The sequence below is a fragment of the Sapajus apella genome, unplaced genomic scaffold (assembly GCF_009761245.1).
Source record: "Sapajus apella isolate SASKATOON/1434 unplaced genomic scaffold, GSC_monkey_1.0 scaffold1, whole genome shotgun sequence".
NCBI classification, from domain to species: domain Eukaryota; kingdom Metazoa; phylum Chordata; class Mammalia; order Primates; family Cebidae; genus Sapajus; species Sapajus apella.
The window spans coordinates 67,086,712-67,098,286 of record NW_022436941.1 but is presented as its reverse complement, the minus strand read 5'-3'; positions in this window follow the sequence as shown (position 1 = coordinate 67,098,286).

Below are 11,575 nucleotides of genomic sequence, written 5' to 3'. Positions count from 1 at the left end.
GCTCTTGTTACCCAGGCTGGAGTGCAATGGCGCGATCTCGGCTCACCACAACCTCCGCCTCCTGGGTTCAGGCAATTCTCCTGCCTCAGCCTCCTGAGCAGCTGGGATTACAGGCACGCGCCACCATGCCCAGCTAATTTTTTGTAGCTTTAGTAGAGACGGGGTTTCACCGTGTTGACCAGGATGGTCTCGATCTCTTGACCTCGTGATCCACCCGCCTCGGCCTCCCAAAGTGCTGGGATTACAGGCGTGAGCCACCGCGCCCGGCCTTTATGGCACTTTATTATAATTTTTAAAAGGCCAGGTGGGCCGTCTCATGCCTGTAATCTCAGCACCTTGGGAGGCCAAGGCAGGTGGCTCCCTTGAGCTCAGGAGTTCAAAACTAGCTTGGGCAACATGGTGAAACCCCATCGCTACAAAAAAATTACAAAAATTACCTGGGCGTTGTGGCACTTTGGGTGGTCAAGTGGGGAGGATTGCTTAAGCCCAGCAGTTCAAGACCAGCCTGTGAAACTTAGGGAGATGCCAGCTTTACAAAAAATAAAATTAGCCAAGCATAGTGTCACACACCTGTGGTCCTAGCTACTTTTGGGAGGCTGGCTTGGGAGGATCACTTGAGCCTAGGAGTTCAAGATTGTACTGAGGTATGATCATACCACTGCAATCCAGACTGGGCAGCAGGGTTACACCCTGTCTCAAAAAAAAAAGTCTGCATGACAGTAAATCTTGGGGAGAATTTGGGAGGCTTCTTCCACAGAAAATGGTTAATTTCTTAAGTTTTAAAGCACACAAGTCAGGATGGCTCTGTAGAAAAGTAGGCAAGGATATTTATAGTTCACAAGTTTGAATTTAAGTTTTAAAGAGGGTCAACCCAGTCAACTGAAATTCATTTAATAGGTCACATACACATTGACAAAGGTGAAAGAAACTTGAGGACATACTTTTATCTAGGGAATACGGAAACAGACCATACATCGGTAGTGGGAGTACATCAGTACAACATGAAAGGAATTTAGAAATTACTAAGTGTGTGTGTGTGTGTGTGTAGTTTGACCTATAAATCATCCCCTAAGTCACCTGCATGATAGCCCATAAACAAATGGAAAAGTGCTAAATGTCTTTACATTTACAGTCAGTGAAATTCACAATTTCATTGGAAATTAAGTCACCATCAATTGTTAGGATGAATGATGGAGGAATAGGAACTTAGAGTGATGATTTAATCCATCTACTTTGGAAACCAATTTGCCATTACCCAGTAAAGATTAACACTTGTGTAAGCTAAAACCTATGCCTACCCCTAAACCTATATTCTACCCCCACGGTATATGTACAGTGTATATATACCTTAGAATAAATTGACATGTGCCAGGAAACAAGAATGTCTCTCAGCATTGCAATAATAACAACAACAACAAAGGAATAACCCAAATGCCCCAAAAAATGGATGAATTTTTAAAGTAGAGCTTGGCCAAAGAATCCAGTCTCAATTCTGTACCTACAGAGAAGCCATTTATATCAAAGTTTAAAAACAAAACATAGTGATGCATGTATACATGTATAATACAAAATTAAGATGACTACATCTGTGAAGCAGAGCTGAAAATACAATCATGAACATCTTTGTACCTGGGTGGTGAGTACACGGATGTTCTTATTTAAATGGTACATAAATACTCATGTTTCACACATAACTTCATTGCACCAGAGAAGACCTATTTGTGCAAATTCATCTTTTATAATAAAACCAGGACTGGGGAAAAAGGCGATTTTTTTTATTTTTTTTGAGATGGAGTTTAATTCTTGTTACCCTGCCTGGAGTACAATGGCACTATCTTGGCTCATTGCAACCTCCACCTCCCCAGTTGAAGCAATTATCCTGCCTCAGCCTGCTAAATAGCTGTAATTACAGGTGCCTGCCACCATGACTAGCTAATATTTTGTATTTTTAAAATATTTTTATTTTTTTAGTAGAGACAGGGTTTTACCATGTTGGCCAGGCTGGTCTGAACTCCTGACCTCAGGTGGTTTCACCTGCCTCGGCCTCCCAAAGTGCTGGGATTACAGGTATGAGGCACTATGCCTGTCCTAAAAAGGCACATTTATAACAACACTTAACATGTTATATGGTGTGTTAAGATCATTTCAATCCAGTATTCTTGGGAACTGGAGAGCATAAGAGCTTTTGTTGTTAACTATTCAATATTTTCTACAAGGACAGATAGTATATTAGGTTGGTGCAAAGGTAATTGAAGCTTTTACCATTGAAATTTTGTCATCTTTACTGTCAAATATTCCTTAAGTACTTTTACTTTTTCACTTTGAAGGCACATATTCCCCAAATAGAAAAGTAAATCTGAGATGCTATCTTTTTAACACTTCATTACAGTTTAAAAGTTAGCACTTATTCAGAGACGCACTCTTTATTATATGTGAAAAGGAAGGAATTAAAGGTTACTAAGTCTTACTCCATGTACACTAGGATTTTACAAGCATTTCTGTTTTTGTTAAACTGCATCCTTTATTTGTCCCTTATAGGCATGCACATTTTCCTTAAGATTCTTAAAATGAGTTTTATTTTTCTTGAGATTCTCTTAGGACTCTAAGCTTAATACCCGTTGATGTATAAATCAAAATGTTTCCATTAGAGGGAGCCATTTACCTAGATTAGCCCTGGAATGTTAGTATCCTAATAATATTTTGTAGGAATGTAAGGCATAGACATATATAATAAGCATATTTCCACCCCTTAAGGCCACTTACTTCAACATGCATTTTGACATGAAAATAATCTTGAAAACATTTTTTTAGAGCAGTTTTAAAATTTCAATGCCATTCTCACCTTGGAATGCAGGAAACCTTCCAGATATTTCCTTAAGTCCAAGTACAGGATTTATGATCTAGACAGGACATTTCAAACATTAATATACATGTGTGTCTCCTGAGAATCTTGTTAAAATACATCTCTTGATTCATTAAGTCTGGATCCGTCCTGAGATTGTGCATTCCTCACAGTCTCCCAGGTGATGCCTCATGGCTTGTTTATGGACCTTACTCACTTTGAGTTAGCAAGGACCCAGAGAGTTCTTGGGAAATTGAAGTTCCCTTTTATCAACAATAACAAAATAGCATGTATGCTTCACAAGACATCGGAGGCTTTGTGTATTTTGTTTGCTCAAGTATTTCCAGTGCCCTGAACAATTCCTGAAACAAAGTAAGTGCTCAGTAAATATTTGTTGAATGAATGAGGACATGTCTAAGTGCTTTATGTATGTTAACTCATATAACCTTGACAGCCTCTGAAGTAAGTTCTATCATTCCTGGTTCACAGAGAAGCAAATAAGTCATATGTAATGAAACCAGGATTTGAATCCCAATAATTGGTCAGTGTGGCTCAAGAGCCCATGCTTTAATAAAAATACTGTCACTGCCACCCATTTTTAGGTAAAGTTGTTACCAACACAGAGCTCAATTAACAGACTGATATAGGTGATTATTGTCCAAAGGCCTGATATATCTGTTTATGGTTGCTTGTTCCTGTCTGATTGTGAGGTTTGCCATGCCACAACATAGAGTCCTGATGACGGTAGTCAAGACTGCACACTGTCAGTGTGGGGAACATTTCCCCACTCTGACTTGGCTCACATATTGAGTATGGGAAAGAAACAAGAGAGACATTCAGTTAAGACTCACTCAGGGTTAATGAAGGAACAAGGTGCCCACTAGTCCTTACCCCATCATCTAATTTGGTTAAGTCCTACAGTTTCATCAGCCAAAGGAATGAGTTGTCATAATCCCAAATTAAAGATGTTCATAGGCCAGGCTCAGTGCCTCACGCGTGTAATCCCAACATTTTGGGAGGCCGAGGTGAGTGGATCATGAGGTCAGGAGTTCAATACCAGCCTGACCAAAATGGTGAAACCCCATCTCTACTAAAAATGCAAAACTTAGCCAGGTGTGGTAGTGGGTGCCTGTAATCCCAGCTACTCGGGAGGCTGAGGCAGGGAATTGCTTCAACGCAGGAGGCAAAGGTTGCAGTGAGCCAAGATCGTGCCACTGCACTCCAAGCTGGCAACAGAGCGAAACTTTTGTCTCAAAAAAAAAAAAAAAAAGATGATTGATAAAGACAGGAGCTCCTCAAGTGTTTGTTGGCAACCAGCCAAATGGAGTTATTTAATATCTATCAGGCTTTTTGCTTCACCAGAGATCAATACTAAACTATCTTCTGTGGCTTTCTGATAGGAATTGCCATTCCAGTTATATCATCATATTGTCAGAAGAAAGTTTTATTTGGCATTGTTATTTTTTCTAATCTTCCAAAGCTGCCAATTTGATCTCACTTGCAAATCTGGCAAAAAATAGATGGCTATTTCTAATTTTTCTATCTGCCAGAGTTTTGTATATAAATAGCTGCATGGTATTAATAAATACATTTACTGTTAAATTAATCCATTTTCTATCTACAGCAAATCTGTTTTGTGGTTGGAAGTTAAATTACTGTAGCTTTGTATTTAATATTGAATAATGTCCCAATTTAAAAAAAAAATTTAAGATGGAGTCTCACTCCGTTGCTCAGGCTAGAGTACAGTGGCACAATCTCAGCTCACTGCAACCCCCACCTCCCAGGTTCAAGCAATTCTCCTGGCTCAGCCTCCCGAGTAGCTGGGACTACAGGTGCGTGCCACTATGTCCTGCTAATTTTTGTATTTTTAGTAGACATGAGTTTCACCATGTTAGCCAGGCTGGTCTCAAACTCCAGACCTCAAGTGATACACCTATCTTGGCCTCCCAAAGTGCTGGAATTACAGGTATGAGCCACCACACCCGGACCCAACAAAAACATTTTTATTGAATAGTTTAGGAAGATCCATGGATGTCTCAGAAAGCTTCTATCTTCTTCTTCTGAAACATAAAAGATAACCTGTATATGTAAATTCAAATTTGAATAAGACTTTCTCCTACCTTTTAGATGTCTTTATTTCCATTAATCCCAAGGTCCCTCAAACATATGTTCTTCAACCTCTGCTCCCAATATTTTGCAGAAATACTTGACATACTAAGATTGTTTCTTACAGTTTTTTTGGGCCTATCAAATTTTCACAAGTGTCTGCCATCTGGCCCTTTTCTGTATCTCTCAGCTCAGTTTCCCTCTCCCTCTCCTCTCTTCCTCTATTGGGAAATACACTTCCTCTACCTCTCTCCTCGTTCTCTCCCTCTCTTCCTGTTCCCTTACCCCTCCCCCTGCCACGTGACTTCTCCATTCCTTCTTCAGAGAGTGAGGAGAACCTTAAGGTCTGAACTGCTAATCAAGTTCAGCCCACACTCTGGAGGACAAGAATTAAACCTCACCTCCTGGTTTATCTAATAACTTATATTAGTGTGGATTCATGAATATTTGTTGTATTCTTTGGATTATAATCTCATCATTTCATGGCCCAACTTGTTCTGGCTTAGACTTTTGGGAACATATTCAGATTGATGTGTGTGTGTGTGTGTGTGTGTGTGTGTGTGTGTGTGTGTGTGTGTTTTGCTTGTTTTAGAAACAGGATCTTGCTATGCTGCCCAGGCTGGGCTCAAGTGATTCTCTTGCCTCAGTCTCCCAAATAGCTAGGATTGCAGGCACATACCATTGCACCTAGCAGTGTACTTTTGACATACTCCCATCCTTTTTTATTTTGTGGTGCTTCTTTCTGGCACTATATGATGCTCCAGGCTCATCTTGAATGTTTCCTGCCCCAGCCCTAGAGTTGGCATGTTTCCTAAGAAGTCCTGGTTCTTTTTATTGGAGGGTGGCATTTAGAAACCAAGATCCAGCCATTGTGTGAGTTAACTGCTCCTGCCACTGTTCTAGTCCTCTTGCTGAACAGGGCAAGGAAAAAATATTTATATAGAAACCCATGTATACCCACATATCTACATTTCTCTATTACTATAGGAAAATAAACATAACTTCATATATCTTCAACTACAATCCATTCTAGTCTCTTTCTTCCCACTCTTTTACTTATTTATAATTTATTTTTCTGAAAGCAGTAAACTTAGCTCCAGTTATCTTCGGTGTGTTTACAAATTTGTCCAAGTCTAGTAAACATGTAGTTTCAAAATTACATCACTTTCCAAATTTTCAAATTACACCATTTTCCAAAGTTATTTAGGTCAGCTCCTTTTTTCATCTCTCCTTTCAATGAGGTCATGACAAAATTAAATTCACTTGTCTCAATCTGCTTTTCATACTTGGATTCCCACTTTCCCCGATTTCCTGATTTATTTTTTAAATCTGTTTGCAGTAAAACTTGTATTTTAATAAATGTAGCAAGACATGCCTTCACTTCCCTAGAACTATACAAAATAGTTCCATCACCCTAAACTCCGTCTTCATACAGGTCCTTTGTAGTCAATGACTCACCCTTCTCCTATTCCTTGGCAAGTGCTGATCTATTTTCCAACTCTATAGTTTTGTCTTTTCAATGTCATAGAAATCAAATCATATAGCCTCTTGAATCTGGTTTCTTTTTCTTAGCAAAATGCATTTAAGATTCATTAGTTTTGCATGAATCAATGGCTTATTTATTTTTATTACTAAGTAGTATTCCATTATATGGATATGCTACAGTTTATCATTTTACTTGTTGAACATCTTGGTTGTTTCCATAACAACCACACATAAGGTATTCACTTGGGTAAATATTAATGAGTAAATATTATTATTGTTCTTATCCTCTACGTTTTAGGGTAATTTTTTATAGAGAAATAAATATTAATAACTACAACTCTTTTTTTACCCGAAACATCTGGGAGTAAGTTACAGATGCCCCTTTAACTATAAATATGTCCTAAACTATTTTGTATGTCCTAAAATATTATCTTACATAGCCACAAAAACATGATCAAAATTAAGACTCAATTTGCAACCTTGGCAAAGAAAACTCCCAGATCACTTATTGTATTCAGGTGGCTTTGTCTCTTTGTTTCCAATCTGGAAAGTTTCCTCGATCATTGTCTTTCATGACTGACATTTTTAAAGAGGAAAAACCAGTTATTTTGTAGAATGTCTCACAACTTTGGTTCATCTGCTGTTTCCTTAATATTGGATCCAGAAATTTGGATTGTTTGCAGAAACACTGTTCTACAGGGAAAACATACGAATTTGTATCATTAGTAATATCAACCTTGATCCCTTGATTAAGGTGGTATCTACCATGTTTTTCAAATGCAAAGTTACTACTTTCTCTGCAATTAATAAGTATCTTGTGGACCAATACTTGAAACTATCCAAATACTGTATCCTTTTTCCTCATTACACCTCCAGTAGTTTTAGCATTTATCGATTTGTCTTACCTTGAGTCAATTATTACTATGTGGATTACCAGATTGTGTTTTTCTACGTGTTTAAGTAGGCATTCTAGTATAGGGAGGGTCTTTCCTTTCCCACTCTTTATTCATTTATATCAGTATGAATAAAGATATTTTAAGGAATTTTTGTTTTATAAATATATATATATACATATACACACATATATGTATGTGTGTGTGTGTATATATATGGGTCAAAAATTAGTAATATTTAACATAGGTTTTTCTTCTCTTCTGTCTCCTCTTTCCTCTCTACTTTCCTTCCCCCATGCATAGGCTTCAGAGCCTTGGTGGGCATTATTTGCTTCAGAGAGGGGCTCAAAGAGCTAGAACAAACAAATCCAATTTGATTTCTGAATAGATTTTTTTTTTTAATTCCTGGTACCTTGATATCTTGTATCCTAAGGATGAAGTTTTTGATTACCATTGATTCATCAGAAAGAGAAGAAAATTGGTTAATATATATTATTTTAATAATAAAGCAAGGAAGAGACCATGGGTGGCTGCTAAAATCCTTTTTCTTTTCTGCAACTAGTTAGCACTAATTGATGTTTATAACATCCTTCCTCCTCTACTCATTCCATGTTGTTTTTTGGCTTCTTGCTTTTTGTTTTTTGTGGGCTTTTGTTGTTGTTGTTGTTGTTTGAGAAGGAGTCTTTCTCTGTCGCCCAGGCTGGAGTGCAGTGGCACAGTCTTGGCTCACTGCAACCTCCACCTCTTCGGTTCAAGTGATCCTCCCGGCTCAGCCTCCCATGTTACTGGGACTACAGGCATGTGCCACCAAGCCTGGCTAATTTTTGTATTTGTAGTAGAGACAGGGTTTCACCGTGTTGGCTAGGCTGGTCTAGAACTCTGATCTCAGGTAATCTGCCCACCTGGGCCTCCCAAAGTGCTGGGATTACAGGCATGAGCCACCACACCTGGCCCATACCTTAGAATTTTCTTTAGTAAAGATTCATTTATATTAGTCCATCCTTCTTCACATGGTGGCAGCAAGAAGTGAGAAGCAAAAGGGGCAAAAGACCTTATAAAGCCATCAGATCTCATGATAACTATCATGAGAACAGCATGAGGGTAACCACCCTCGTGGTTAAATTACCTCACACTGGGTCCCTCCCATGACACATGAGGATTATGGCAACTATAGTTCAAAATGAGATTTCAGTGGGGACACAGCCAAACCATATCACTGTTTATAGTAAATTCTATTTTTGCTTGCCTAATTTTTTTTTAAAAGAGAGAAAAAAGAAAGAGAAAGGAAGAAAAAAAAGAATAAAAGAGAAAGAAAGAGGAAGAGAAAGAGGGAGAGAGAACAGGAGTCTTGCTTTATTGCCCAGGCTAGAATGCAGTCTAAAAATGAGTACTGAAAACCTCTTTTATGCCAATAATTGTGCTTAACAATGGAGACAGGAAGGAATAAGGGAGGAAAATAACAAACAAGCAGCCAACCAATATTTCATTTGAACCTGTGAAATGCTATGCAATTACTGAGGAGTGAGTTACTTCCAATTATGTAGTCACTTTTAGAGTAGGTGTGATGTGGTTCTGATAAGAATGTATGTTTTATGGATTTGGGGTGGAGAGTTCTGTAAATGTTTATTAAGTTTACTTGTTCTGGGTCTGAGTTCAAGTCCTGGATGTCCTTGTTAATTTTCTGTCTCATTGATCTGTCTAATATTGACAATGTGATGTTAAAGTCTCCCACTATTATTATTGTGTGGGAGTCTAAGTCTCTTTATAAGTCATTAAGAACTTGCCTTATGTATCTGGGTGCTTCTGTATTGGGTGCATATATATTTAGGATCGTTAGTTCTTCTTGTTGCATTGATCCTTTTACCATTATGTAATGACCTTCTTTGCCTCTTTTGATCTTTGTTGCTTTAAAGTCTATTTTATAAGAGACTAGGATTGCAACTACTGCTTTTTTTTTACTCTCCATTTGGTTGGTAAATCTTCCTTCATCCCTTTGTTTTGAGTCTTTGTGTATCCTTGCATGTAAGACAGGTCTGGATGCAGCATACCAATGGGTTTTGGCTTTTTATCCAATTTGCCTGTCTGTGTCTTTTGATTGGGGCATTTAGTTGATTTAAATTTTGGATTAATAATAATATATGTGAGTTTAATACTGCCATTTGATGCTAGCTGGGTGTTTTGCCCATTAGTTGATGTAGATTCTTCATTATGTTGATGCTCTTTATCTTTTGGTATATTTTTGGAATGGCTGATACTGGTTGTTTCTTTCTATGTGTAGTGCTTCTTTCAGAAGCTCTTGTAAAGCAGGCCTGGTGGTGATGAAATCTCTGAGTACTTGCTTGTTCACAAAAGATTTTATTTTTCCTTCACTTATGAAGCTTAGTTTGACTGGATATGAAATTCTGGGTTGAAAGTTCTTTTCTTTAAGGATGTTGAATATTGGCCCCCACTCTCTTCTGGTTTATAGGGTTTCTGCTGAGAGATCTGCTGTGAGTCTGATAGGCTTCCCTTTATGGGTAACCTGACCTTTCTCTCTGGCTGCCCTTAGCATTTTCTCCTTCATTTCAACCCTGGTGAATCTGATGATTATGTGCCTTGGGGTTGCTCTTCTTGAGGAATATCTTTGTGGTGTTCTCTGTATTACCTGGAGTTGAATATTGTCCTGCCTTGCTAGGTTGGGAAAGTTTTCCTGAATAATATCCTGAAGAATATTTTCCAGCTTGGATTGATTTTCTTCGTCACATTCAGGTACACCTATCAAACATAGATTAGGTCTTTTCACATAGTCCCATATTTCTTGGAGACTTTGCTCGTTCTTTTTTATCCTTTTTTCTCTAATCTTGTCTTTTTGTTTTATTTCATGAAGTTGGTCTTCGACCTCTGATATCTTTTCTTCTGCTTGATCAATTCGGCTGTTAAAACTTGTGCATAGTTCACGAAGTTCTCGTGTTGTATTTTTCAGCTCCATTAATTCACTTATATTCCTCTCTAAATTGTGTGTTATTGTTAACATTTCGCCAAACCTTGTTTCAAGTTCTTAGTTTCTTTACATTGGGTTAGAACAAGTTCTTTTAATTCCCAGAAGTTTCTTATCCACTTTTTAAAGCCTGCTTCTCCTAATGGAACACAGTCTTTCTCCATCAGGCCTTGTTCTGTTGCTGATGAGGAACTGTGATCCCCTGTAGAGGGAGAGGCGTTCTGATTTTGGGTATTCTCAGCCTTTTTAGGCTGGTTTCTTCCGTTCGTTATAAATTTATCCATCTGTGGTCTTTATAATTACCATTTTTATAGTTGGGTTTCTGAGTGGACGTCCAACTTGTTGATTCCTGGCGCTAAAATCTGAGCAACTCACTGCGCCGGCCAAAACAGCGGCTTTAAGATTGATGGTGCTTTTCTGACTCTGCACCAAGAACCACCGCTCCAAGGCAGCGGCAAAACCGCCTCACCGACCTCAAGAGTCACGCTGGCGACACGTGGGGCTTCTCTGCTGGGAATCTCCTGGTGCGTGAGCAACAAAAATTGATCTGAAAATGTGGCGTCCTCTCATTCTCTGCTCTTTCAGTGGGAGCTACAATCCCGAGCTGCTAGTGATCAGCCATCTTGGATCTCCCTAATTTTGTTTTTAATTTTGCTTTCTTTCTTGAAAGGTCTTATCACTGCGTGGGTAACTCTAGGTTGACCTTTATTTTCTCTTAGCACATTGAAGATATCATTCCATTGTCTTGAGTCTTAAATTATTGTTGAGAAGTCAGTCCTCAGTCTAATTACCTTTTTTTTTTTTTTTTTTTTGGTAGGTTAACTGCTTTTCTCTTTGTTTCTAAGCTCTTAAAACTATGTGGAAACCCTTCTAATTTATCCTGTTTGTGGAAATATTTCTAATTTATCCTGCTTGGAAGACATTGGTCTTGCTAGGTCTGCAGATTAATGCCTATTAATAATTTTTAACCATTCACTTCTAAAACATAGAATATTTTCTTGCTTACTTGTGGAATATCATAAAATGTTTGTTAGACCTCACTCTATTATCTATCTTTTAATAACTTTTTAACATAAATATTTTTTGAGATGGAGTCTTGCTCTGTCATCCAGACTGGAGTGCAGTGGTGCTATCTCGGCTTACTGTAACCTCCACCTCCTGAGTTCAAGGATCCCTGACCTCAAGTGATCCACCCATCTTGGCCTCCCAAAGTGCTGGAATTATAGGCATGAGCCACCATGCCCGGCCACCTTTTAATACTTTTATCTCTTT